This window comes from Elephas maximus, chromosome 1, assembly GCF_024166365.1.
Source record: "Elephas maximus indicus isolate mEleMax1 chromosome 1, mEleMax1 primary haplotype, whole genome shotgun sequence".
Classification (NCBI taxonomy): Eukaryota; Metazoa; Chordata; class Mammalia; order Proboscidea; family Elephantidae; genus Elephas; species Elephas maximus.
Genome location: NC_064819.1, coordinates 106,816,372 through 106,840,943, shown reverse-complemented (window position 1 = coordinate 106,840,943; position 24,572 = coordinate 106,816,372). Strand labels below are relative to the sequence as shown.

The following is a 24,572-nucleotide window of genomic DNA, read 5'->3' as shown; positions in this document are numbered from 1 at the left end:
GGAAGAATGAAAACCTATGATGCGGCCACAGCAGAAATCCAGGAAGGAAATGATGCAGGATTTTGCTCTGATTGTAGGGATGAATGAGTGAGGCTGGAATGGAGAAGCAGTTTGATGACTCCTTGGATGTGGAGGTGAGTGAGGGAGTCTAGGAGGACCCCAGTTTTTAGTGCGGGGACTGTTTGTTCGGCAGTGGCACTGACAAAGATAAAACAGAGGGACAAGGTTTGGAGCTCATTCTTGGACTCGTTGAGGCTGAGAAACCTGTGAGGCACCCAGGTGGAGGAACCATCAAGTTCAAAGAATATTCTGATGAAATTAGACACCATCTGCAACAGATTTCAGTTCTTGAAGCCATAGGGGTGGATGAGATGAGCAAGAAGAACATAGGCTGGGAAAATCAGGAGGACGGTGGAGCCGTGGGGACACTAGCAGAGGACTGGGGTCCACAGAGATGAGGGATATAGGACCAGACTGGTTTTATGAAATATGCTGTAAAACCAGTGCCCTACTCTTAAAATTGTTTTAATTTGCCCCCTAGCCTGCAGGGTGGAGTCTGAACACCTTTACCCAATGTACGAGGCTTGTTCAGATCAGGCCTGTGTAAGTTCCTAGGGCTGCTCTAACAAAGCCACAAACTGGGTGACTTCAAACAACAGACATGTATTCTCTTGCAGTTCTGGAGGCTAGAAGTTCGAAATCAAGGTGTTGGTAGGGTTGGTTCCTTCCAAAGCGCGGAACAAAGGAGAGTTTGCTCCATGTTTCTTTCTTAGCTTCTGGTGGCTCCCAGCTCTCCTTGGCTTGTAGCTGCATCGCTCTAATCTTGGCCTGCATCGTCAAGTCCTTGTGTGTGTGCCTGGGTCTGTGTTTTCTTTTCTAATGATGTTAGTCCTTAGATTAGGGGCTCTACTAGTCCAGTATGTCCTCATCTTAACTAACTACATCTGCAAAGACCCTTTTTCCGAACAAGGTCACATTCTGAGTTTCCACGCGGACATGAGTTTTTGGGGAACACTGTTCAACTCAGTCCGAGGCGTTGGTGGTCCAGTAGTAGCATTCTCACCTTCCATATGGGAGACCTGGGTTTACATCCTGCCAGTGTATCTCATGTGTATCTACCACCCTTCTGTCAGTGGAGGTTTGCTGAACAGGTTTCAGTGGAGCTTCCAAACTAAAGGCTAGGAAGAAAGGTATGGAGACCTACTTCCAAAAATAAGCCAGTGAAAAGCCCATGGATCACAGCAGTCTGATCTGCAACTTACTCATGTGGATAGTGCAGGACGGGGCAGCGTTTTGTTCTGTTGTGCATGGGGTCGCCATGAGTTGGGGCCAACTCAACAGCAGCTGACTACAACTAAACCTACTACAGGCCTCTACCTGCTGTTTTGGCATTATTCCTCCTCCTGCCCTGCCACAGCCTTCTGTTGGGAAGAGGTCCAGGATCTACTTTGGCTGAGGTTCATTGTCTCTGTCTCGTGAGCTTCTCCCTCTGTGAGAGCACCCACAACACTATTTATTGTCTGGGTTCCCCACTAGCCGTGAGCTCTCTGAGAACAGGGACCTGTCCTTGCTCATCTCTTCTTTCTATAACCTGGTGGTTGAGACCCCCAGTTTTAGAGTAGTAGCTCTTCACTGAATTAACTATGTGACCCTGAGTGATTTCCTTAACTTTTCTTAGCCTCAGTTTCCCCATCTATAAATGGGGCTATTAAATGAGAATTTAATAAATGGAATGAGAAAAGGCAGGTAAAGCAGCTAGTCGGGACCTAGAATCTCTGTGAGGGCCGAAGCCATGCTTGGTTTGTTTGCCGTTGTGTATCCGGCACTTGGCACAGTGTCTGACATAGTAGGTGCTCCGTAAATATTTTTGTTGAATAAATGATCGCTTGGGGAGACTTATCTTGATTGATAAGTGATGACACTTGTGTGTTAACGAATGTGAGTGCACTAAGTTATACCTTTCTTTAGAAGCCCCCTTCCTTCTGCCTTCAGCCCCCAAGAGCTGGGTAATTACAGTTTGAGTTTCAGATAAATGCTGACAAGTGGTGTTGAATAGGGGTCGCAGTTTGAGTCAAGCTTACAGCCCTGCACCCAGCGTTTCTCTTTCATGTGGATGGAACAAACTTAGGCTTATTACATTGGCGGTAGCTATGGTGGCTGCAATAAATGAGTCACCATTTACTGTAAAGCTCTCAGATGCCCGTCAGACACATGCCAGTCGGGAGTGACAGGGGCTTTGGCAACACAGGCAGCCCAGCTGTGGGCATCTAGAGACAGACAGTAAATTCTTCTTGTGATCTCAAGTAGTACAGAGGTCTTAGGTGAGGGTGTGCAGCTGTCTTAGGCCCCTCCTTCCAAAATTTCCTACTGGAAGTATATTCTGACCTATAAAACAGTGGTCGACACGTTTTGAAGCCAACTAAATAAGTCTGTGCAAATTTGTGTTTACCTAGTTCTAGAGATTCATGCTTGTGTCTGTTTTTGTTTTTGTGTGAAATACTGAATTTGTTTTATTATTATTATTTTTTTGACCCACTTTTCTTGTTTTTTGACCATCGGCTACCAAGAGCAGTGCTTTTTTCCTTTTAAGTTGAAATTTCTTTGGCTCCTCTCTGCCTGCAGGTGATGGTTTTCTGTTCCTTTCAAGAGATGAACCTGTGAAATTCCATTTGGTCTCCAGTGTTAGATAGGGCTTGGGGCATTTCTGGCTTCTTGGGATGAACTTGATTGTGAAGAACTGAAAAGACAAGACTCCCAGGCTCAGCGTGTTGCCTCTTGCAGGTGGAGCTGGGTGGGGCAGGGTGTGGGGAGCGGTGAGTGGCTAGAGAGGCACCCACAGATGCCCTGTATGTGTCTGGCCCCATGATGGGAACCAGGTTTCCCACATGCCGGCTGTGTGGCAGGTCCTGGGGCCCTCACGGAATTTAAAATCTGGGTGTACAGATAAAATGCTTTTGTGTGTGTCTGTTTGCATATCTGTGCCATGGGGCCTTGGGTAAGCCTCAGTTTCCTCGTCTGTAAAATGGGGATAATGACACCTTCCTCAGTAGGGCGGTTTTAAGGATTTGATGAAATATGTAAGGTACTTAGTATAGGTTTAGTACATAGTAGGGCTCAAAAAGTGGTAGTTCTCATTATGAGCAGTGCTCTGAATCTTTTATTTTGGGAACACGAATGAGGAAGGAGGCCTTTGGTGAGACAAGGGGTTGTTTTGGGTTTAGGTAACTAGTGGTTGACTTCCTGAGTTTTGATGGAAATTGATTCACTTACGTATGTTGGCCTCTGCATTTGTTTTATTAGTTTCTGCCTCTCCACTTGGGCATTTGCTGCTGGCCCCTTCCCCATCCTCCAAGGCTTGTCTCTTCTTGGTCTCGTTCCTTGATGGGCCTCAGCTGCTTGAACTGACATGCTTGTCTGGTGCATGTAGAGGACTGCATGAGCTTTGCAGTGTAGTTCACACCCTCACACCTTCCTCTGGCCATTCAGGCACAGCAGGTGGTGAGTTTGAGTGTTGCCTTTTCCAAAGTCCCAGTCAGGACCCAGGTCTGCCGGAGATTTTTGTGTCTCCCTTGGGAACAACCGGCTGTCAAGAACATCTGTTTGGGTTTCTGAAATTATGGGCCCTCTGGGACATAGGCAGAGTTCATGGGAGCAGTGGTGACAGACTATTTGAAATTTGAGACTTGGTTGTCATAGCCGGACTTTATCTGCATGAAGGACTATGGGGCAAAAGGATCGTCCCTTGCATCATTCTTCTTCTTTATTGCTGGTGTCTCCCCTAGTCCTCGCCCATCCCCAGCTTTTGGGGTAGAAGTTGCTTTCCTAGAGCAGATACCCCTTGCTTATTAAATTCCCAACTTCTCAGTGATATCATTGCCTTTTCCAACACAGTATTTATTGCCCTCCCAGAGGGTAAGGTTCTTGGTGGTGGGGACCTTTGTGTCTTGTTGGTGGCTGTATCCCCAGGACATCCCCTCAATAAGCAAGTGTTGAGTGAGTGGGTGAATGAGTGAATGAATGAATGACATGCCAAATGAAAACCCCTCTTAATGATAAAAAATTCAGATAGGGTGAAACTGGTCTTCCTCACCTCAGCCCCACTACCACAGGAAAGGAATAGTTATTATTTTCTGTTCTTACTTTTTTAAATTGTGGTAAAAATATGCACAGCAGAACACTGGCCAATTTAACAATTTCTACATGTGTAATTCAGTGACATTGATTACATTCTTCATATTGTGCAACCATCAACACTTTCCTTTCCAAATTATTCCACCACCATTAACATAAACTCAACACCCCCTAATATTTGCGATTTTTTGGATGCGTCATTCCCTCTTCTTTGTATGTGTTTATGTAGCTGACATTTGAGTTGTGCCACATTGAGCTGTACACCCCTTTGCTTGGTTCTGCCTAGTGTAGTAACGGTGCAGGGTTTAGAGTGGGCTGGGGTTAGGGTGCCTTCTGCGACCAGGACAGGAGTGTTTTTCTCTGCACAAAAGAGACTGATCCTGTGACCTCTGTTTTCATTGGTAGCTGGAGCCAATGGAATGTAGAAAGGCTACTCATGTCGGGTGGGTTAGAGAGGATGAGTGACCTCTTGTGTATAATAATCAGAATTCTAACACAGTTCTGAATCCAAAGATAATGTTCTTTGTACAGCATCACACCAACTCCTGGAATACTAGAGTGCTCTGATACTGGAATTCCAATCACTCTGGGTCTCAAGGACCTTCTTGGAGAGGAGGAAGAGTAGATAATTGGCGGTCTCCAAAAGTGACTTTCTCCATCCCCTGCCACACTAGAAGAGGATCAGACCGTGAGGGATAGTAATCGGGAATTAGGATAGAGAGGCTGGCCTCTTCTCCCAGAGCCCTCAATAACTCTAGCCGTAGCGACCCACTGGAGCTCTATACTCCCTACCCTCCCTCCGTCCCCATTGTCAATTTCTGGTTACTCCAAATCAGCATTAGGCCAGGATTGACTGCAGCATTGTGTGTTCCTTTTCTAAAGCCTTAAATATTGGAAGAATTCACTTGTCCCAGTGTCTTAATATGAAGCCACATTAGGACTGCATTTGCCAAGACCAGCAGCACTGCAGCCCCTTGGAGAGCGTGGGCTCTTTTCTGGTTGTGTTGGCATTTGGGTATCAGTGATGCCTTTCCCCTTCTTTTCATTAAGTAGGTACCTGGTGAAACCCGAGTTTCCCATTGGTGATTGGGAAAAAATAAGACCTCATTGTCAGGGGGTAGAGTTTAGTTGCAGTGGGGCCTGTACTTTCTGTTTGATCATTTTAGGTTTATTATACTCTTATCTGTAATGGAAACCATAACACATGCTGTGTACTAAAAGTCGACTCTTGGTTTAATGAGAAACTGGTGAGAGGGACCCACTTCCTCTTGTTATTTGTTTTATTTTTTTTTTAAATTCTGTACATTCTGTTTCATTTCTCTTCCTCTGGACTTTTAGAAAAGTCTCTGGCAATATACGATAAAAACCAAAACCACTTAGAAGATAAAACTGGACTTTGGAAAACACATAGCATCTTCTCTCCAAGGTGCCTTCCTTCTCACCATCTGGTTGAGATTCTCCGTGCGTCTAATGGGGTAACAGGAGTTGAGATGGAGAAACTGAGGCCCACAGAGGAGATGAGACTTGATTGATGTCTAAATTGGAGCAGGGCTAGAATCAGACATAGCCTGCTTAGAGGTTCCAGGCTAGTCCTCTGCTTCTTAGCAGAATGTTGGTGTTACTTGTGGGATATTAACCCTGTCTCCGTATATCCTTAAGCACTGCTTTCTGGTATTTCATTGGCTTGCTTAACATGAGCTTTTATTAAAGAATTATTATGCTAATGCATATTATGTGGTGTCAGAATAATCTGAGTGAATTTCTTATCCATCCGTCCATTCATCCAGCCAGAATATTTCTTGACATGCTGTGCACAAAGCTGTGTGCCAGGCCCAGAGGGGTTTAAGGATCAAGGGAGGACACATCTCCAGCAGATTCCACTTCTGAAGAATTTTGTACACCCTTTCTTTGGAGTTGGAGGTAGGGGAAAGGACAGAAGTGTAGTACAACTGTAATACCAACCAGAAAAAAATAAGTACTATAATAAGCATACCAGCAAAATGGAGTCGTGGAAGGTGATGTTAATTTTTGGTGAGAGATGTGAAGATGGCAATGAAGTTAAGTTTTGAAGGAGGAGCAGAGTTTTTATAGTAGGCAGACTATGAAAAAACACTTGGAACAAAGGACTAATGGACCACATGAACCAAAGAACTAGATGGTGCCCGGCTACTACTACCAGTGCTCTGGCAAGGATCACAATAGAGGGCCCTGGACAGAGCGGGAGAAAAATGTAGAACAAAATTCAGATTCACACGCAAAAAAGGATCAGACTTACTGGTCTGACAGAGACTGGAGGAACCCCTGAGACTGTGGGCCCCAAACACCCTGCTAACTCAGAACCAAACCCACCCCCGAAGCCCACTTTTCAGCAAAAGATTAGACAGGCCGATAAAACAAATGGTAACACGCTTGAGGAATGGGCTTCTTAGTTCAGTCAAGTATAGGAGACCAAATGGGCAACTCCTGACCAAAGGGAAGATGAGAATTCGGGAAGGGACAGGAAACTGGACAAATGGACACGGGGAACCTGGGATGGGAAGGGGGAGAGTGCTGACACATTTTAGGGATTGCAACCAATGTAACAAAACAATTTGTGTATAAATTCTTGAATGCGAAACTAATTAGTGCTATAAACTTTCACCTAAAGCACAATAAAATTAAAAAAAAAATTTTTTTAAGAAAAAAGAAAAGACACTTGAGGAAATAAGGACCAAGGGCAAATTATGACCACAATCTTGATTCCTTAATACCACACTGTACAAACACAGAGGTAATCATGTCCTGGTTTTAAGTGGGTATTTGTCAGATAATGGTTTTACAGAATGCTTGGTCCTCCTTCACTTTGGGGCTAGGGTTGTGGGTAGAAGGATGGATGTAGGAGAGGGTTAGTATTTATTGAGTGTTTTACGGACATTTATGCATTCATGGCATATACTATCTAATCTGAGGCACACAGCTAGCAAGTGCTGGAGCTGGGATTTGAACTCAGGACTCTAATTTCAGGTCCTCTGCTCTTCTCACCCTATGGCTTTATCACTTTCTCCTGGGGATTCACTAATGTGAGTACGAGCATAATTCGCAAACAATAAGGTTGAGGTTGCAAAGTAGAGTTGGCTTTTGATAGGTGGGAATGCTTATTGTAAATCATGTCACTGAAACTTTCTGTGGTAAGTGGCGGGAATATTTCCATTTTGGTCATGCTTTCTGGAGGGCCCTCTGTGGTGCCCTTCTTTTGTAATGCTATTATTTGGCTCTTTTATTGGATGATTGCCAAATACATTATTTTTCTGAGGAGCAAGTATCTTCTAACCTATGACCTGTCCAAACTGGCAAGTCATGTTCTGTGCTTGAATGGGTTTTTAATGAATGTTGAATGGAGACAAGCTTTTGAACTGGTGGAACTAGCTGAATTTCCTTCTGTTTGAAGAGGTGGATTTTTTGTTGGACAAACTAATGATGTCCCATGAAATCTAAAAGGAGAAACAGTGAGAGTGAGTAAGTTGAGCCAAGCTGCCTGAAGAGGCATGGCACTTCCTGGGGCAAAGGCACTAGACTGAGGATTGGGAATTTTGCACCCGTTTTCCCAAGTCATGTCTTGAGACTCCAGGGTGTGTCAGGTAAGTGAGCATTGTTCGGGGAGTAAGGTGGGTGTTCGAATCTTAATAAATATTTGGTAATGATATGATAAACCCCTTGCCATCGGGTCAATTCTGATATGTAGCGGCCCTATAGGACAGAGTAGAATTACCCCATAGAGTTTCCGAGGAGCAGCTGGTGGATTTGAACTGCTGACCTTTTGGTTAGCATCCAAGCTCTTAACTACTGTGCCACCAGGGCTCCAATGATATGATACCGTATTGATAATTCTAGAGTGCATCTTGATGGTGCCTCTGTCCTCTCATTTGACCCCTCTAGTAAGGGCTTGTGCAAAGAATATTGTTGGGGAAGGTGCCTGAGGCTGCTGGTTTTATCACATGAAGGAAGTGTAGTCCCTGTGAAGTCCCAAGCCTGTTACGCATCTAATTTCTTGCCGCCGTTCTCCTCTGATGACTCCCTCAGCCTCCTTCCTTTCTCTCCCTTCTCCATTACAGTGTAATTTTAGTATGCATGATCCTTCCAGAACTTCAGATCAGTTAATCTTAGAATCCTCTTCTCCAAGAACATCTTGCCTTTTCCTCTCTCTTCTGTATGTTGGGGTCTGGGATTCTGCTGCTAAAAAAATAGTTTGGAAACCAGATGTTTAGAGCATTTCTGCAGTGTTCAGGGTCTTCAAGGGTGGCTGGAGAGGGTTTGTGAGTGAGGGCCTCCTGCTGCAGAGAATGCTACGGGTGTGTGTGTAGCATGGTGGGAGGTGGCTGGGGGGGGAAGGGAACTGATGTGCCTGTCCCTTGCTCTGCCTCTGCAGTCTCGATCCTTCTTGCTTTTGGGGTACTAAGCCCACTTTTTACCTCCCCTTTCTCTAAATCTTTCTCTGATCTTTCTGCTTTTCTACTGGATTTCTGATGGTGTCCTTAGAGCCATCCTCAGTGGATGAGGAACTGGGAACAACCTGCTTGGAACATTCCAGAAGTGAAGGGGTCAGGGCCTGAGGAGAGCTAGAATTGAGTGTGTGTGTGTGTGTGTGTGTGTGTGTGTGTGACTGTTGATCAGGTCCGGCTTGCCAGTTTTTTGGCTGCAGGAGTTGGAGTCATGGTTTGGTTAAACAAGAGGGTCAATCCATGGGTCCCAGCGAGCACAAAGCCATGTTAATGGTGTCTCTAATATGGAGCTGGGAGGTCTGTTTTTGTTGAGGCTGTGCTTCTCCTTGAGTTGTGAATATTGATTTTATTCTCCTTTCCCAGGGTGCCACCTATCTCTGCCTGAGGAGTTGGGTGCAGAACTACTATAAGGGCTTAGGCACACTCATGAAACACTGGAAAGAAACCTTGAAAAGAAGTCTATTAACTCGGTTGCTGGAAGAAAAATCGAGCTAGCTTCTGGGCCCCTAAAGATTCATCCAGAAAACTGAGGAGAGTTTTTCATTAGCTAGTAACTCCCTTCTTCTCCAACTAGATCACTTTTGAAAAGTCACTTGCGGAGGAAGGGAGGGATCAGGGACTCTGAGTTTCTTGAGTCCCAGTAGCAAAATCCCTCCTGGTGTTGCCCAGGTGGACCGTTTCATCTAACGCACTGCAGGCTGTGGAGATGGGACCAGAGGGTGGCAGGCAGAACCCTCCTTGCTGAAACTTTCCTGCTAGCTTCAACCCTCTCTCTTTTTCCTGTTGCCAAACATTTACTGGGAAACTGAATAATCTAAAGGAAGAGCTTAAGAACCATAGCAGCTTTAGGTCTTACCAACTTGTTTAGTCCCAGTCTGCCCACATCTTGGACACGTTGGTTGTTTAGTGATAGGTCCCACCTTCCATATGGGAGACCTGGGTTCAGTTCCTGGCCAGTGTACCTCAAGCACAGCCACCACCCATCCCTCAGTGGAGGCTTGTGTGTTGCTGTAATGCTGAACAGGCTTCAGTGGAGTGTCCAGTCTAAGATGGACTAGGAAGAAAAGCCTGGTGATCTGTTTCTGAAAATCAACCAATGAAAACCCTATAGATCACAACAGTCCCATCTGATCATTGGAATGGCACAGGACTGGCAAGTGTTTGATTCCGTCGTGCATGGGGTCACCATGAGTTGGGGGCTCACTTCTGCACACCAGGCTCCTAGGAACCATAGAGCTTTGCATTTAGGTGGGCCTTAGTGATTTCTTTAGTCAGTCCACCCTTCACTTTGTAGAGGGCTGACTGAGACCCAGAGAGGGGAAGTTGGCTGCCACAAAGTCACACGGCCTGATCTGGCAGAGCCAGATTACAGAACTGAGTCTTTGCAAAGGATTCTTCCAAGACACAGCCCAGACTGCCCCTGTAGTTGCCGGCCCTATCTGCCCTGCCCCTTTGTACTTGGAATTCGAGCCGGTGTTACAGATGAAGACTTTATGACTTCATTTCAGATAATGCACTTGGGTACAGTTTGCCTGGTGGTTGCCTAAATTTAAACGAAGTGGGTTGGGGTGGGTGGTAGTGAAGAAGATTGGCTTGGTGCTTTCATTAAAGCACAATGTGTTGGGGGAAGGTTCGATTTTTATTTTTACTTCGCTGAATGGGAGTTGAGCGCAGAGCTAAGGTTTTTTTTCCCCCCTTTTCTTTCTTCCTTTTAAATTAAATATCTATATCTTTATATTCTCATATCAGAACTGGTGGGTGCAGTTCACTTTCATCCCCAGTATAAATTTAAGTAGGTTGAATTGGAATATTATTATAATTTGGCATTAGGGGCAAGTGTAGTTGCTGGGCAAAGCCTCTTAAACGTCTGTAGATTTACTGTGGTCAGACTAGGATTTCATTGCCAATGCTAGGTACTTGCTGGCTTTGTGACCCTGGATAAGTCATTTAACCTTTCTGGACTTTAGTTCCCTCCCCTGTAAAATGTCGATAGCAGTACGTACGTTTTAGAATTGATGTACGTCTGGAATTACATATGCGAGGCCCTGACATGCTGTGTGGTGCAGGGAGGGTGCACATGAATTATTGGTCTCCATCCTCCACTGTGTCTTCCAGGTCCACCAAGTTGGGAGCAGACCAGGGGTTGAGGTGAGGGGATAGCCTCCTTAAGGAGGCAGGGAAGGGACGGTGTGGAGGCATGTGCCATTGTTTGTGTGTGTGTGTGTGTGTGTGTGTGTGCGCACGCGCGGGCATGTGTGTAGGGGGAATTGGAGTTTGCGGGAAACCTGCAAACTCTCTTTGAAGAATTGTTGTTGTTGGGTACCACTGAGTTGATTCTGACTCACAGTGACCACACGTGACAGGAGAGTGCCCCGCAGGGTTTACTTGGCTGTAATCTTTGTGGAAGCATATCTCCAGGCCTTTCTTCCACAGAGCGACTGAGTGGGTTCCAACCGCCAACCCTTGGGTTAGCAGCTGAGGGCTTTACTGTTGGCACCACCAGGACTCCTTCTTCGGGTGATATGGGGATAGCATTAGAAGCCCGAGTAAGAAGCCTGAGCACTTGGACCTTCGCCCCAGGGAACTATCTTCTTGGGGGGAGTTCCTTGTTGCAGTTAGTCTTCTCAGCCTTTGAAAATCCAGATTTAAAAATGTATTTTATTTATTGTTTCTCTGGCTACAAAAGCAACACGTTATAGAAAAGTTGGAGCATACAGAAAATCGTAGATAAGAAAATAAGAATTACCTATAACCCCACTCTCCTGGAAGAAACCACCATGAGGATTTTGAAGTCGATGCCTCCAGGTTTTTTATGCGTCTGTTCATATGGTGTGTTTGCTTGCTTGTTCATTTTAACAAAACTGGAATCATACTAATATCGTTGTGTAACCTGCTTTTTAAAAAAATTATTTTGTTGTTGTTGAGAATGTACACAGCAAAACATACCCCCATCCAACAGTTTCTGCATGTACCATTCAGTGACATGGATTCCATTCCCAGAGTTGTGCAACCATTCTCACCCCCTTTTTCTGAGATGTTCCTCCCCCATTGGAAACCCTGGTGGCGTAGTGCTACAGCTGCTAGCCAAGAGGTCGGCAGTTCGAATTCGCCAGGAGCTCCTTGGAAACTCTCTCGGGCAGTTCTGCTCTGTCCTGTAGGGTCGCTATGAGTCGGAATCAATTTGATGGCAGTGTGTTCGGTTTGGGTTTGGGTTTCCTCCCCAATTAACGTTAACTAACTGCCCCCTAAGGTTCCCATCTGATCTTTTGAGTTGCTGTTGTCAATTTGATCCTCTATGTGTAGCCTGCTTTTAAAACTGAATACGTTGTATTTTCCAGTCATAAGCTGTCTTTCTAAGCCATAATTTTCGGTGGTGGCGCGGCATTCTAGTATTCAGATATTCCATAACTTATTTAACCAGCCCCCTATTGTTAGTCATTTAAATCACTTTCCATTCTTTTTGCTCCTTCACCTAATGCTGCCGTGAATTTGGGAAGGCAGATTTTAATAGCTAGATCGCTGTTTTAGGAAAGAAATTCTCTGGTGAAGCATGCTGAACCAAATGGTTTCATTAGTTTCACATCGTCTCATGCCTTACATGCTCCTTAAAGACCTTTGAGCTCTGTTAGCAAATTCACCGTACAGGTAAGCCTGGTACTTCTCCTGAGTTTCTACCCCATACTTCAAATACTGCCCATCCGTCAACTGCATCTCCTGTGGGAAGCCTTATCGAGGCATTGGGCGCAATGAGAGATCACAGCTGCCCAGAAGATTCTAGTTCAAGCCCTGACGATGTCACTGTCAAGTGGAATGACCCTGAAAATTTTGTGTTGCTTTTTTGACACTCAGTTTCCTTATCTGCAAAATAAGGACAGTGATACCTTTCTGAGGGAGCCCTGGTGGCGCAGTGGTTAAAGAGCTCGGCTGCCAACCGAAAGGTCGCAGTTCGAACCCACCACTTGCTTCTGGGAGAAAGATGTGGCAGTCTGCTTCCCGAATGATTACAGCCTTGGAAACCCTATGGGGCAGTTCTCCTCTGTCTTATAGGGTCACTATGAGCGGAATCAACTCAACCACAGTGGGTAGGTAATACCTTTCTGACCAGATGTTGAGAATGAAATGCAGTCATGGCCTGGGATGTGTTCTGTACCATTAAAGGTATTAGTTGTTAGCATTGGCCCTTGACCTCTTCGAGAAACAATTACAGGGCCTAGTCCAGTGGTATCCCTAGGTGGGACAAACAGTTAACACACTTGGCTGCTTAACTGAAAGATTGGTAGTTTGAGTACACCCAGAGGCAACTTAGAAGAAAGGCTTGGTGATCTACTTCTGAAAAGTCATCCATTGAAAACCCTATGGAGCACACTTGAACTCTGATACACATAGGTCACCAGGAGTCTGAATAGACTTGAGGGCAACTTGTAGTTTAGGCGGGTGGTGTGCCAGCTCATGAGAGCCAAATGTGCACATCTCTTTCTGTTTACGTGTTCAGTGGCTCTCAAGTTAGTAGCATGAAATTGGCCAAATTGGAGGTATTTACACCATGGAAATCGACAAGCACTACAGTCAAGGCTTTTTTTTGGAGAACTAGTTATTAAATATTTACCAGCACGCCACAGGACTAGTGTGCAGTCTACTTATTTGACATTTGATATACATTGTCTTGAGTTTATAGTTCTGCTTTCATACATTAATTTCTCACTTTCACCAGCTGGACTAAGCTCTTGAGGGCAGGAATTAGATATTTGAAAACTTTAATTGCTCAGATCATGGCTATCTTAGTTATCTAGTGTTGCTGTGACGGAAATACCACAAGTGAGTGGCTTTAATAAACAAATTTATTGTCTCACTGTTTAGGAGGCTAGAAGTCCAAATTCAGGGTATCTGCTCTAAGGGAAGGCTTTCTGTCTTTGATGGCTTTAGGGGAAGGTCCTTGTCTCTTTTCGGCTCTGTTCTTTGGTTCCTTGGTGACGTTCACGTAGCTTGGCATGTCTCTTCCCCCATCCCTGCTTGGTTGCTTGCTTGTTTCATCTCTTTTATATCTCAAAAGAGGTTGACGTAAGACACACCCTACACTAATGCTGCCACATTAACATAACAAAGAAAACCCATTCCCAACCACAGGTATTGGGGTTAGGATTTACAGCACATATTTTGGGGGCCCACAGTTCAATCTATAACAATGGCTATGATATTGTTGTTGTGAGGTGCCGTGGAGTCAGTTCCAACTCATAGCAACCTTATGTACAACAGAACGAAACACCGTCTGGTCCTGCATCATCCTCACCATCGTTGCTGTGTTTGAGCACATGGTCACAGCCACTGTGCCACTCCATCTCACCGATGGTCTTCCTTCCTTTCGCTGACCTTCTGCCTTACCAAGCATGATGTCCTTCTCCAGGGACTGGTCTCTCCTGATAACATTGCTTCTAAGGAGCACTCTAGCTATACTTTTTCCAAGACAAATTTGTTTGTTCTTCCGGCAGTCCATGGTGTATTCAGGATTCTTTTCCAGCACCATTATTCAAATGCATCAGTTCTTCTTCAGCCTTCCTTATTCATTGTCTAGCTTTCCTGTGCATTTGAGGCAATTGAAAATACCATAGCTTGGGTCAGGTGAACGTTAGTCCTCAAAGTTACATCTTTGCTTTTCAACACTTTAAAGGGGTCTTTTGCAGCTGATTTGCCCAATGCAATATGTCATTTAATTTCTTGACTGCTGCTTCCATGGGCATTGATTGTGAATCCAAGTAAAATGAAGTCCTTGACAACTTCAATCTTTTCTCTGTTTATCACGATGTTGCTTACTGGTCCAGTTGTGAGGATTTTTTTTTCTTTATGTTGAGGTGTAATCCATACTGTAGTCTTTGATTTTCATCGATAAATGCTTCAAGTCCTCTCTGTTTTCTGTAAGCAAGGTTGTGTCACCTGCATATCGCAGGTTGTTAACGAGCTTTCCTCCAATCCTGATGGTGAAGTCTTCTTCATGTAGTCCGGTTTCTCAGATTATTTGCTTAGCATACAGATTGAATAAGTATGGTGAAAGGATATACCCCTGACACACACCTTTGCTGATTTTAAACCACTCAGTATCCCCTTGTTCTGTTTGAAAGACCGCCTCCTGGTCTGTGTACAGGTTCTGCGTGAGCACAGTTAAGTGTTCTGGAATTCCCATTCTTTGTAGTTTTACTCATAATTTGTTATGATCCACACAGCCAAATGCCTTTGAATAGTCAATAACATACAGCTAAACATCTTTCTGGTACATACCAGAATAGCTATGATAGGAACCCATAAAGCGGTATTTATGCAAATGAACTTGTGACTTTAAACTACATGGAAAAATTTTACACTGAGACTTAAGCTCTGAGGGATCCGTAGTGGCTAGACAGGCTCAGGGCCCAGTCCTCTTTTTAATGACCCTTTGTAGATGACTCTCACACATCAACACAATTTTAGTTATTTAGCCTAAAAACTGCCCAGGGTGTAATAATGAGACTTTATTTCCCTGAGCTTCCATCGGTGACTGTAATAATAGTGACTAACAAGCAATAGCTAACATTTATTGATTGTTTGCTGTATGCCAGGTACATCCCAGATGCTTTTACAATCATCATCTTGTTTGATCCTCACTTCAGTTATAGAAAGAACTTGTTATCATTATTATCCTCATTTTATAAATGAGGAAAGTGTAGAACTTAGAGACATTAAGTAACTTGGTCGCGGTTAAGGAAGGCCCAGAATTGACTGTGCATGCGATCTTTCATTCATTTGCTCATTCAACATCAAAGCCAGTTTTTCATTCATTCATTCATTTGACATCAAACCCCTGCCATGTGCCAGGTGCTGCTCTCCCTGCCAGGATGAACAAAACCAGTCCCCGCCCTCAAGAAGCATTCCTTCTTATGAGCAAGACAGATAATAAACATGTGAACATATACTACAGTGTCAGGCGATGATGGGAGCTATAAAAAAATCAATCAGGAGAGGGGAAACATATACTACAGTGTCAGGCGATGATGGGAGCTATAAAAAAATCAATCAGGAGAGGGGATACAGGCTTTTGGGAAGAGGCAGGGGGTTTGGGGTTTGGCCGTTTAGGTTCCAGCCCTGGCTGTCTGTCTCACAGCCTACCCTGTACCTAGCTGAGTGCCTTGCACACAATAGGCCCTTGTCCCATTTTTATTGTTTGAGTGATTGGGAGCAAAGCTTTTTTGCATGGGCATGATATAGGAAGGAACCTTGAGAGCTCACGGTAAAGCTCAATTCAGGTACATACACACATTGAACCCCTCGGTGTACAGACCCGTGTGTGCTGGGCAGGTGGGGTGAACACAGAAGGCTGAGTGGGGAAGGAGGGAGGAGAGATGAGCTCTGTGGTGGCTGGGGATGGGATCGTCAGGAGGTAGCAGAGGGTGTGCAGATTTAGAACCAGAGACCCACAGGGCTGGCAGCTTCTTTGTGTTCTCAAGGTACACGTGGATACAGAGAGACACGGAGGGCAGGATGACTCCCTGCGGCCTCCTGGTGAGACTATTCAGCAGAGTGTAGAGCCCAGTTTTTCCTCTTGCCCTGATCTAGTCCTGTGTCTTGTGCAACACCACCTTGTCTGCTAGATTTTTTTAAAAAACCCAACTGGTGAATAATGTCAGATGGGTGCAGTAAGCTAATTTAGGGACCCGTTGAAGGGGTAGCCCTTACCCCAGGCATTCACGATCTGAAATGGGCTATGAGGACAGACTACCCTATCCCTCAATATTTACTTCTAAAAGACGACATCTTCTGGTATGGAACAGACAAGAAGACTGTTAGGGCTGCCTCCCCCTACGCCTGCCGTCTCCCATGCCGTGGGCACCAACCGGTGTCTAGCGTGGCTAAGCCAGTGTTGACTGAGCAGCCACTGCATGTTCATTTGATGAGATGGTGAAAAGCCCTGCCCTGGGAGCTAAGAGAAGTGGCATGCAGTTTCTGCTCTGTTGTTACTGACTTAGCTGTGTGATACAGGCCTTGTTCTCGGTTTCCTCATCTGTAACAGGAGGGAGCAGGCTCGATGATTGTCGCTGTCTCTGTTTACCCTGACCGTTAGTGGTTCCAGGACTCCAAGCCAGAGACAGATGGAGCCCTGCTTGCAAAGCATTTAAGTCTCTCTGTGCTGTGAGTCAGAATTGACTCCATGGCAGTTTGTTTGGTTTTTGGTTTGGTCCCTTTTCCAAGTGGCCATCACTCCCCGGAGTGCAGGTTTGGGGAAAGATTTGGAAAGGCCTGAGTAATGCAAAGGCTGGAATGTCTCTCATTCAGGATATTTCTTGGTCTGTGGGTGCCAAGTATTTATTCCCCTTGGTTCCCAGTTGTAAGCCACCTGGTATTAGCTGGTGGTTAAGCGGCCTTTTTCCCCACACAAGACGTTCCCCGCAAAATAAAGCTCGCCCACAAGTGTTTTTTCAGTGGGCCCACTGTCAAAAGGAGAGGGTGAACTTTTGGGTGTACTTTCCTAGTGGTTGGGTGGTTGTGATTTCTGTCTTTCGTACAGTCCTGGTGTCTCACTCAGAACAGTACGGCTCCTCATCCTGGTCCCTCTGATGGCCTCCCACTGAAACTTTACAGTGCGCACACAAACGCTTCAAAGATAAAAAGTTGTGAGGTGAGGAAGCAACAGGAAGTGGGGAAGGGAGCAGAACAAAGCTTGTGATGTGTCCTCAGAACGCTGTTGACTTTTTTTTCCTTTTTAAAATCATATAGTTCTCTTAAATTGTTGAGGTAGAAGTTCTTTGGGTTAAATGGCATCTTAAGAGGCGGATGGAGAGAGTGTGGGGTGGGTGGAAAACAAATTTAGGGAAGACGTAAACAACCCCCGGCTTGGCAAAAGTTATGCAAATTCATGTCAGTTGGTGCTCTCCGAGGCTGTTTGATCCTTTCACTCCACCTTTCTTTAGCGAGGGCTGGGGAAAGTTATTTAAATTACTCCTTTTTTAGACTTTCCTTTGTAGGACTAGATACAGCTCTTATTTGTACGTGAAGAGGAGCCCTGGCAATCCAGTGGTTAAGCATTTCCCTGTTAACCAAAAGGTCGGCAGTTGGAATCCATTGTCCGCTCCTTGGGAACCCTATGGGGTAGTCCTGCTCTGTCCTGTAGGGGTGCTATGAGTCGGAATCCACTCGACGGCAATGGATTTGGGGGTGTTTTTTGCTATGTGAAGATGGTGGAGAAAGTAAATTCTAGCCCCTACATCTTTATTTTTCTGCCTCTACCTTGGTTCGTGCTTCCCTTATGAATGCCTTAAAAGGAAAAGAGCAAATCCAATAATTAGTTTATTGTGTTGTGAAGGGCCCAAGTATGTCAACTTTAACAAGACCCCACCAAGCATTGCAGAGAATTGTCACTCCCTAAAGTGCCACCCATCAGGGAGAGCACACTTCACACTACAAGGGCAAATCAATGGCTGCCCCAGATGGGGAGAGAGACTGTTAGTGGAAGAGTAAACATGGCTCCGAGGAATGAAAGTACTGTTAGGCATTCCGTCTTCGAATATTGTAGCCCAATTGTTGGTAGCTGCCATCTAGTTGGCCCCTGAGTCGCAGTGAACCCCTTGCACAAGAGAGCAAAACATGATCGGTTACAAATCTAGACCTTTGTGATCCATAAGGCTTTCATGGGCTGGTTTTCAGAGACAGATCTCCAGGCCTTTCTTCCTAGTCTGTGTTAGTCTAGAAACTCCACAGAAACTTTTTTTTTTTTTAGCATCGTAGCAACATATGAGCCTCCGTGGACAGACGGGTGGTAGCTGCACATGAGGTGCACTGGCTGAGAATCGAACCTAGATCTCCTGTGTGGAAGGTAAGAATTCTATCACTGAACAACCACTGCCCCGTAGCCCAATTAAACAACCACTGCCCCGTAGCCCAATTAGCTGGGGCTAAATGCCCTACATAGGGGCTAACAGTAGTAATGGAACTAGTGATAAGAGCAGTGTGTTTGTGTACACTTCACCTGTAGTCCTCATTTTAGCTTCCTACCAGGCCTATGAAGTTGGCAGGGAAGGTATTACAGGCGCTTAATAAACGGAAGCTGAATAACGTTACTAATGAAAACAGGAATGATAAGCCAGTGAGTGGTTAATGGGCACGTTTTATGGGTCCTGTGCTAAGGCCAAGGCATGATCTTACTGAGGGAACTCCATTTTACACATGGGCAATTGAGCCCTAGCTCAGTGACCCAAGATGATGGGGCAGGTATTAAACCAGGAGTCTTGCCCTGAATTCATTTGTGCAACAGCTTCTGCCTACCCTGTCGCCTTCTGTGTTCACTGGTGTATTTCTGACATGACTGGGCTTGGGGTGTGGCCTGGCAATAAAATGTCTGTTGAGGGACACTTGCTGGTCCAGGGGACTTCACAACCCAGAGTCCATTAGCTTTGCTCATGGGTAGGTGGCCTTGCCACCAATACACAGAGGGGCACCTTGCTTCCCGTCCGTGACTGGCCTTGCAGATTTATGTGTCAGTTGTATTCCACAGGAATTGCCCCAGTGAGCAGGCTATTGTTTGAAGGGAAAGTTAAGTTTGTTTTTCTCCTAAGCCACTGCCCCTCCCCAGTTGTATTTTATGTATATGGCATTTTATATGAGATTGTGTTCGTGGCCTGCTCTGAGTGTCTGAGGTAAAGTCTTGGTGACCGGTTGTGTGGTAGACAGACAGAGGCTATTTTTACCTGTGAGACTTGTGGTGCGTCGAGGCAGCAGTAGGCGAGTGCGCATTGTGACGTGCAACTCAGGCATCTTCCTGGTGTCTTGTGGCTTCAATTCTGTGTTTTGTTTTAATCTTGTTTGGGGAGAGGCATGCTGGGCACAAGCAAACTGGACTGTCAGCTAATTCATTGAAGTTGTGTACAGTGAGTAGAAAGACTAGGGCGTGGGAGTGACGTGATAAAAAACCAGGTAGGATTGCCTCCTGGTTTGGCACTCACGGGTTAATTTTAGGAGCTCTAAAAGGAGCCCTGGTGGCACCGTGGTTAAGAGCCTGGCTGGTAACCAAAAAGTCAACAGTTTGACTCCACCAGCGGCTCCTTAGAAACCCTATGGGGCAGTTCTACTCTGTTCTATAGTCACTATGAGTTGAAACTGACTCAACAGCATATAACAACAACAAACTTGTCTGGAGCCCTGGTGGCGCAGTGGTTAAGAGCTGGGCTGCAAACTGAAGGTCGGCAGTTCAAATCCACCAGCTGCTCCTTGGCAACCCTATGGGGTAGTTCTGCTCTGCCCTGTAGGGTCACTATGAGTCGGAACTGACTCAACAGAAACAGGTTTGTTGGCTGCTAACCAAAAGGTTGGCGGTTCAGCGGGAGAAAGCAATATGCCCCCGTGAAGATTATAGCCTAGGAAACCCTATGGGGGCGGCTCTCCCGTATTCTGTATAGTCCCAGTAAGTTGGAATCGACTGGATGGCAACGGGCTTAAATTTGCCTGGAAGGGGCCCTGGTGCACTTGACAACGACAACAAAATGCATGTAGAGTCCCCACCTTCTGAAGACCCCAACCCTTAAATGTCTCTTAATCTCTCAGTGCCCACAAGCTGTTTAAGAGCATGCTAGGTGGTGGTGGTGGTGATTGATGGCTGGCATTTTCAAATGGATAAAATGATGCGCCCGACTTGGGGAAGGTAGGTAGAGCTTTCAGACAAGTCTCATGGCAGTCTGATTTTCAGTGTTTTATGAACCAGAAAAACGCAGAGAAGTTGGCATGCACATTTGGAAGTTGAACAGATTCAACTGGGGCTCTGTGGTCGCTTTGCTGACAAGATACTAGGCCACCCAGCATGGAGCCCGAGGCCGAGGCCGAGGCCATGGAGGTGGACGTGGAGGTGGACAGAGCTCAGATTTCCCCATTCTGCCTTTGGGGGTTGGGCACATCTAACTGCTTGACTCATGAGTACAAGCAGATGGAAAGTAATTCTAAACCTCCAGTCCAGCTTCATATTAATATTTCCCGTCCTTTTCCAATACTGACCTAGCTAGTAAAGTTAGCCTCCCCCGCTCCCTGCCCAACTTCACAAAGAAATCAAAGCAGAATCTTCTAGCAACGTTCATTTGAGTTCGGCCCAGGTTCTGTTATTTATCTCTCAGTTGATTTCAATGCTTTCATAGCTCAGTAGCTCGCTGGGTAAAATCTTGCAGGTTAAATGTATCATCTGTTGATTGTAAAATTCTAGTGGGAAATGTGGCCTTGAATGTGAACATGTGAAGTTGGCTTTTTTTTTTTAACATTAAAAAGTGGCTCTCTATCTTTGATTATTTGTTTCAGTTCTGTAAGTTCAGTGCTCAGCACTGGGGAGGGGCTGCCTTGCTCACTCACCCAAAAACAGGGAGAATGAATTTGAACAGCTTAAAATTAATAGAGTTTGTGGCTTAGGTATCCACTTCGAACTAAACCACCAGTGAATGCCAACCTGAAACGTGTTCTTGTGCCAAAGTAAACTGCAAGGTTGTGGAAAACCATAATGGAAGGGGAGAGGGTGAGTAAGTAGTAAAAGGGCTGGGGGCTTGTCGGAGGGGGCTGAAGACGAGAGAAAGGACAAAGGAAAGGAAAGTCTGGCTAGAGCTCTTAGCCCCCAGGACTTCTTGGTGAGAGAAGGTTTGCAGTGTGTGAACTAAACATCAATGTTCTAATTCCTGCATTTCCCTAGGTTTGTGTTTTTAGGTTCAGAGAAAAGGCACATATTATTTGTTTTAATGATATGCGTTTACCCCCAATAGCTCACCTTTTTTTTTAATTTTTTTTTTTTATTTAGATGCAATTCATCTAGGGCAGTGGCTCTGAACTAGGGGCCATTTTGCCCCCAGGGAACATTTGGCAGTGTCTGGCGCAATGGTTAAGTGCTCGGCTGCTAACCAGAGGTTGGTGGTTCAAACCCACCCAGTGGCTCTGTGGGAGAAAGACTTGGTGATTTTGATTGTCATAACTGGGGCGGGGGGGGGCAGGGGTGCTACTGGTGTCTAGTGGGTGGAGGCCAGGGATGCTGCTAAATACCCTGCAGTGCACACACAGGTCAGCTCCCACAACAAAGAACTATCAGTTCAAAATGTCAGTGGTGCTGAGGTTGAGAAACCTTGATCTGAGGGCTTGGTTGCTGTCCATTTCATCCTTAAACAGAGCTGTGTCTCAGTACTGGGCTGTGGAACATACATCTGCTGAAGTGGAACCACCAGGCCTGCAAAGCTTATTGCTCCAAGGATCTGAAAGGGTCCCAGGAGTTGGCTTCTCCACCCAGCTGTAATAATTCTGCACCTTAGAGGAATTTTTCCCCCTTTTCTTCCAGCATTTCTCCATCTTGTCTTGTTGCTTGATGGACCCGGCCCCCAACCTTAATTCTCTAATGCAGAGCATTTTGCCCCAGCCCATTCAAAAAGCTACAAAAATACTGGTGCTTTTCTGTCTGTAGCACTCATCTTAAGGCTAAATTGGGGGAGTCCTTGGTCCTCTTTGGGATATCTGTTTTTATCTACCCCAAGACAGAGGTTAATAAATCTCCAAATTGCTATTCTGCATAGGATGTGTCCTGTGTACCATCCCCCCCCCCCCGGCCCCCATGTAGAGAATTAAAAATGTGAGCTATTTAATCAACTATAGACTTACTGCCACTCAACTGTAAAACACATACCTCTTTCAGGCCACTTTTTGACAAGTTTCAGGTAAGAACGATAGCATATTAAATTATTAGGCAGTTTTATGACTGTGTAAGGAAGATTTATCCTTTGATGAATAAATATTGTGGTAGCCCAATTTAGAACTTGACAAATGCTGATTTATGGCTTAACATATAAGGGTTATTTTATGATGAAATGGCAGTGGTGGTGGGGCAGGTTTAAAAGTGATGGCTGTGGCACCTTTGAGTAAGACACCATTAAAACACCGGCACAGGCAGAGCTGCAGGGATGTTTCTGGGGTGGCTGTGGGGGGTTCCTGCCGTCCCTGAACTCCGATACTGGTATCGTGGTCCAGGTCACTTTGTGCTGCACTGTCCCGATGGCTAGCACTTTGAGGCGTTAGTAAAAGTGGGGGTGCCTCCTGGGTCCCTGGCATTTGATTCTGCAGTGCACCTTCTAAAGGCTTCTACCATTCCGTGTAAATTCAGGGTGTTAGTGGCCCCAGTGTCAGAGGTTGTACATTTTTCAGGTGAGGGGAAGGTAGTTGTTTTTTTATTAATAAATTAATTAACTAATAGTTGTTTTTGGGGGGAATATATACACAACAAAACATACACCACGTCAACAATTTCTGCAAGTACAATTAAGTGATATTGGTTACATTCTTCAAGTTGTGCCACCTTTCTTGACAACCTTTGCCAAACTGTTCTACGGCCATTGACATAGATTCACTGCCCTCTCCCTAAGCTTTTCATCTATCCTTTCAAGTTGCTGTTGTCAATTTGATCACGTAGAGATAACTCTTTAAAAGAGCATAATGTTTAAGGCAGACGTGCTTTTCTAATTAGGTGAAACTATTATTTGGTTCAGAGATGACTTCAAGGGATAGTTTTCATTCAAGTTTTAAAGATTTCCTTAGGGTAATAGTTTCAGGGGGTCATCTGTGGCTGCAGTGGCCCCAGAAAGTCTGAATTCCATGAAAATTTGGAATTCTCTTCTGTGTTTTTCAGGGGAAGGTAGTTTTGAGGATGAAAGTTCAGCGCTGGTCAGTTTCTTGTGTTTTCTGGATGTTGTGATCATGCTATTTTTGAATTAAAACCTTGGCCAAGGATGGACAATGAATTCTCTAGTATGGGAATAAGAATGTAAAACAGAATCTACCTATAATGCCTGGCATGCACGGTGATGGTAGAGCTAGATCAGCCACCTAAAATCTTTTTCTTTTCGCTTTTTATTTATTTAGTTTTTGACTAGTTAATATATGCACATGGTATACAGTTTGGAAGTTACAAAGGTCTAAAGAGCTATGAAGTAATTCTCCCTCCCATCCATGTCCCCCAGTCTCCCCGTTCCCCTCTCTGGAGGTAAAACGAGTTGCTGTGGAGTTTATTCTGACTCACGGCTACCCTGTCTGTCGTCAGAGTAGAACTCTGCTCCATAGTATTTTCAACGACTGATGTTTTTTCGAAGTAGATTGCCAGGCCTTTCCTTTGCAGTGCCTCCAGCCTTTCTGTTAGCAGCTGAGAGCATTAACCATTGGTTACCTTTTCAAAGATAACCTATGTGTTTAAATGCATGTATGAATACATAGTATTTTTCAATAAATGTTGGCATACTATTCAGGTCATTCTGTGCCTTGCTTGTCATACCTAACAGTGTACATTGAAAATCATTCCAGATTGTGACATAGAGAATGCCCTCCTTTTCTGTTTGTTTGTTTTCCAGCTGGAGAGTATTACGTTATAACTTAAGTAGGCCCCAGTGGTGGGTGCTGAGGTTGTTTCCAATCTTTTGTCATTACAAACCATACTGCGTTGAGTATCCTTGTGTACACACCACTTTGCATATGTAGGAATATGTCTGTAGGATAAATTCCTTGAAGTAGAATTGCTCGTAAAAGTGTATGTATGTTTGTGATTTGGGTAGACATTGCAAGGAGGTTGTTGCAGTTTATACTGACACCATTAATGAATGAGACATTCTTGCCATCATAGTGAATTATCACACTTTCTGATCTTTGCCAGTCTGATAGGTGAAAATTGGTACTATCTCAGTTAGTTTTAATTTGCATTTCTTTTATGAGTGCGGTTGAGCATCTTTTCATGTGTTTAAGATCCATTTGTGTTTCCTTTCCTTTCGATTATACTCTTTGCCCATTTTCCTGCGGGGTTGTTGGTCTTCCACAGTTGTTTAGATTTGGCATCTCTTTGACCCAGCTCTGTGTTTGGCATAGTTCCCTGCTGGGGGTTACGGCAGGCTGTGCATTCAAATGAGACTTCGGAGAATGGGATATATCAACTGCTCTGGTGATGAAAATGGGTCT

General features: G+C 45.0%; 1 protein-coding gene across 27 annotated transcripts in view; it reads left to right on the top strand.

The window, feature by feature from the left end:
* TRERF1 (transcriptional regulating factor 1) overlaps positions 1-24,572 on the top strand; it is a 256,302-nt gene that overhangs the window by 49,943 nt on the left and 181,787 nt on the right. For 4 of the 27 annotated variants that reach the window (XM_049892023.1, XM_049892083.1, XM_049892088.1 and 1 more), the window contains 2 exons: positions 78-134; positions 18,349-18,444. The exons of 18 other annotated variants lie outside the window; for them this stretch is intronic. The gene's annotated coding sequence lies outside the window, so the exon portion shown is untranslated. The remainder of the gene's footprint in view (positions 1-77; positions 135-18,348; positions 18,445-24,572) is intronic. 5 more of the 27 variants (XM_049892066.1, XM_049892117.1, XM_049892097.1 and 2 more) reach the window with 2 other exon arrangements.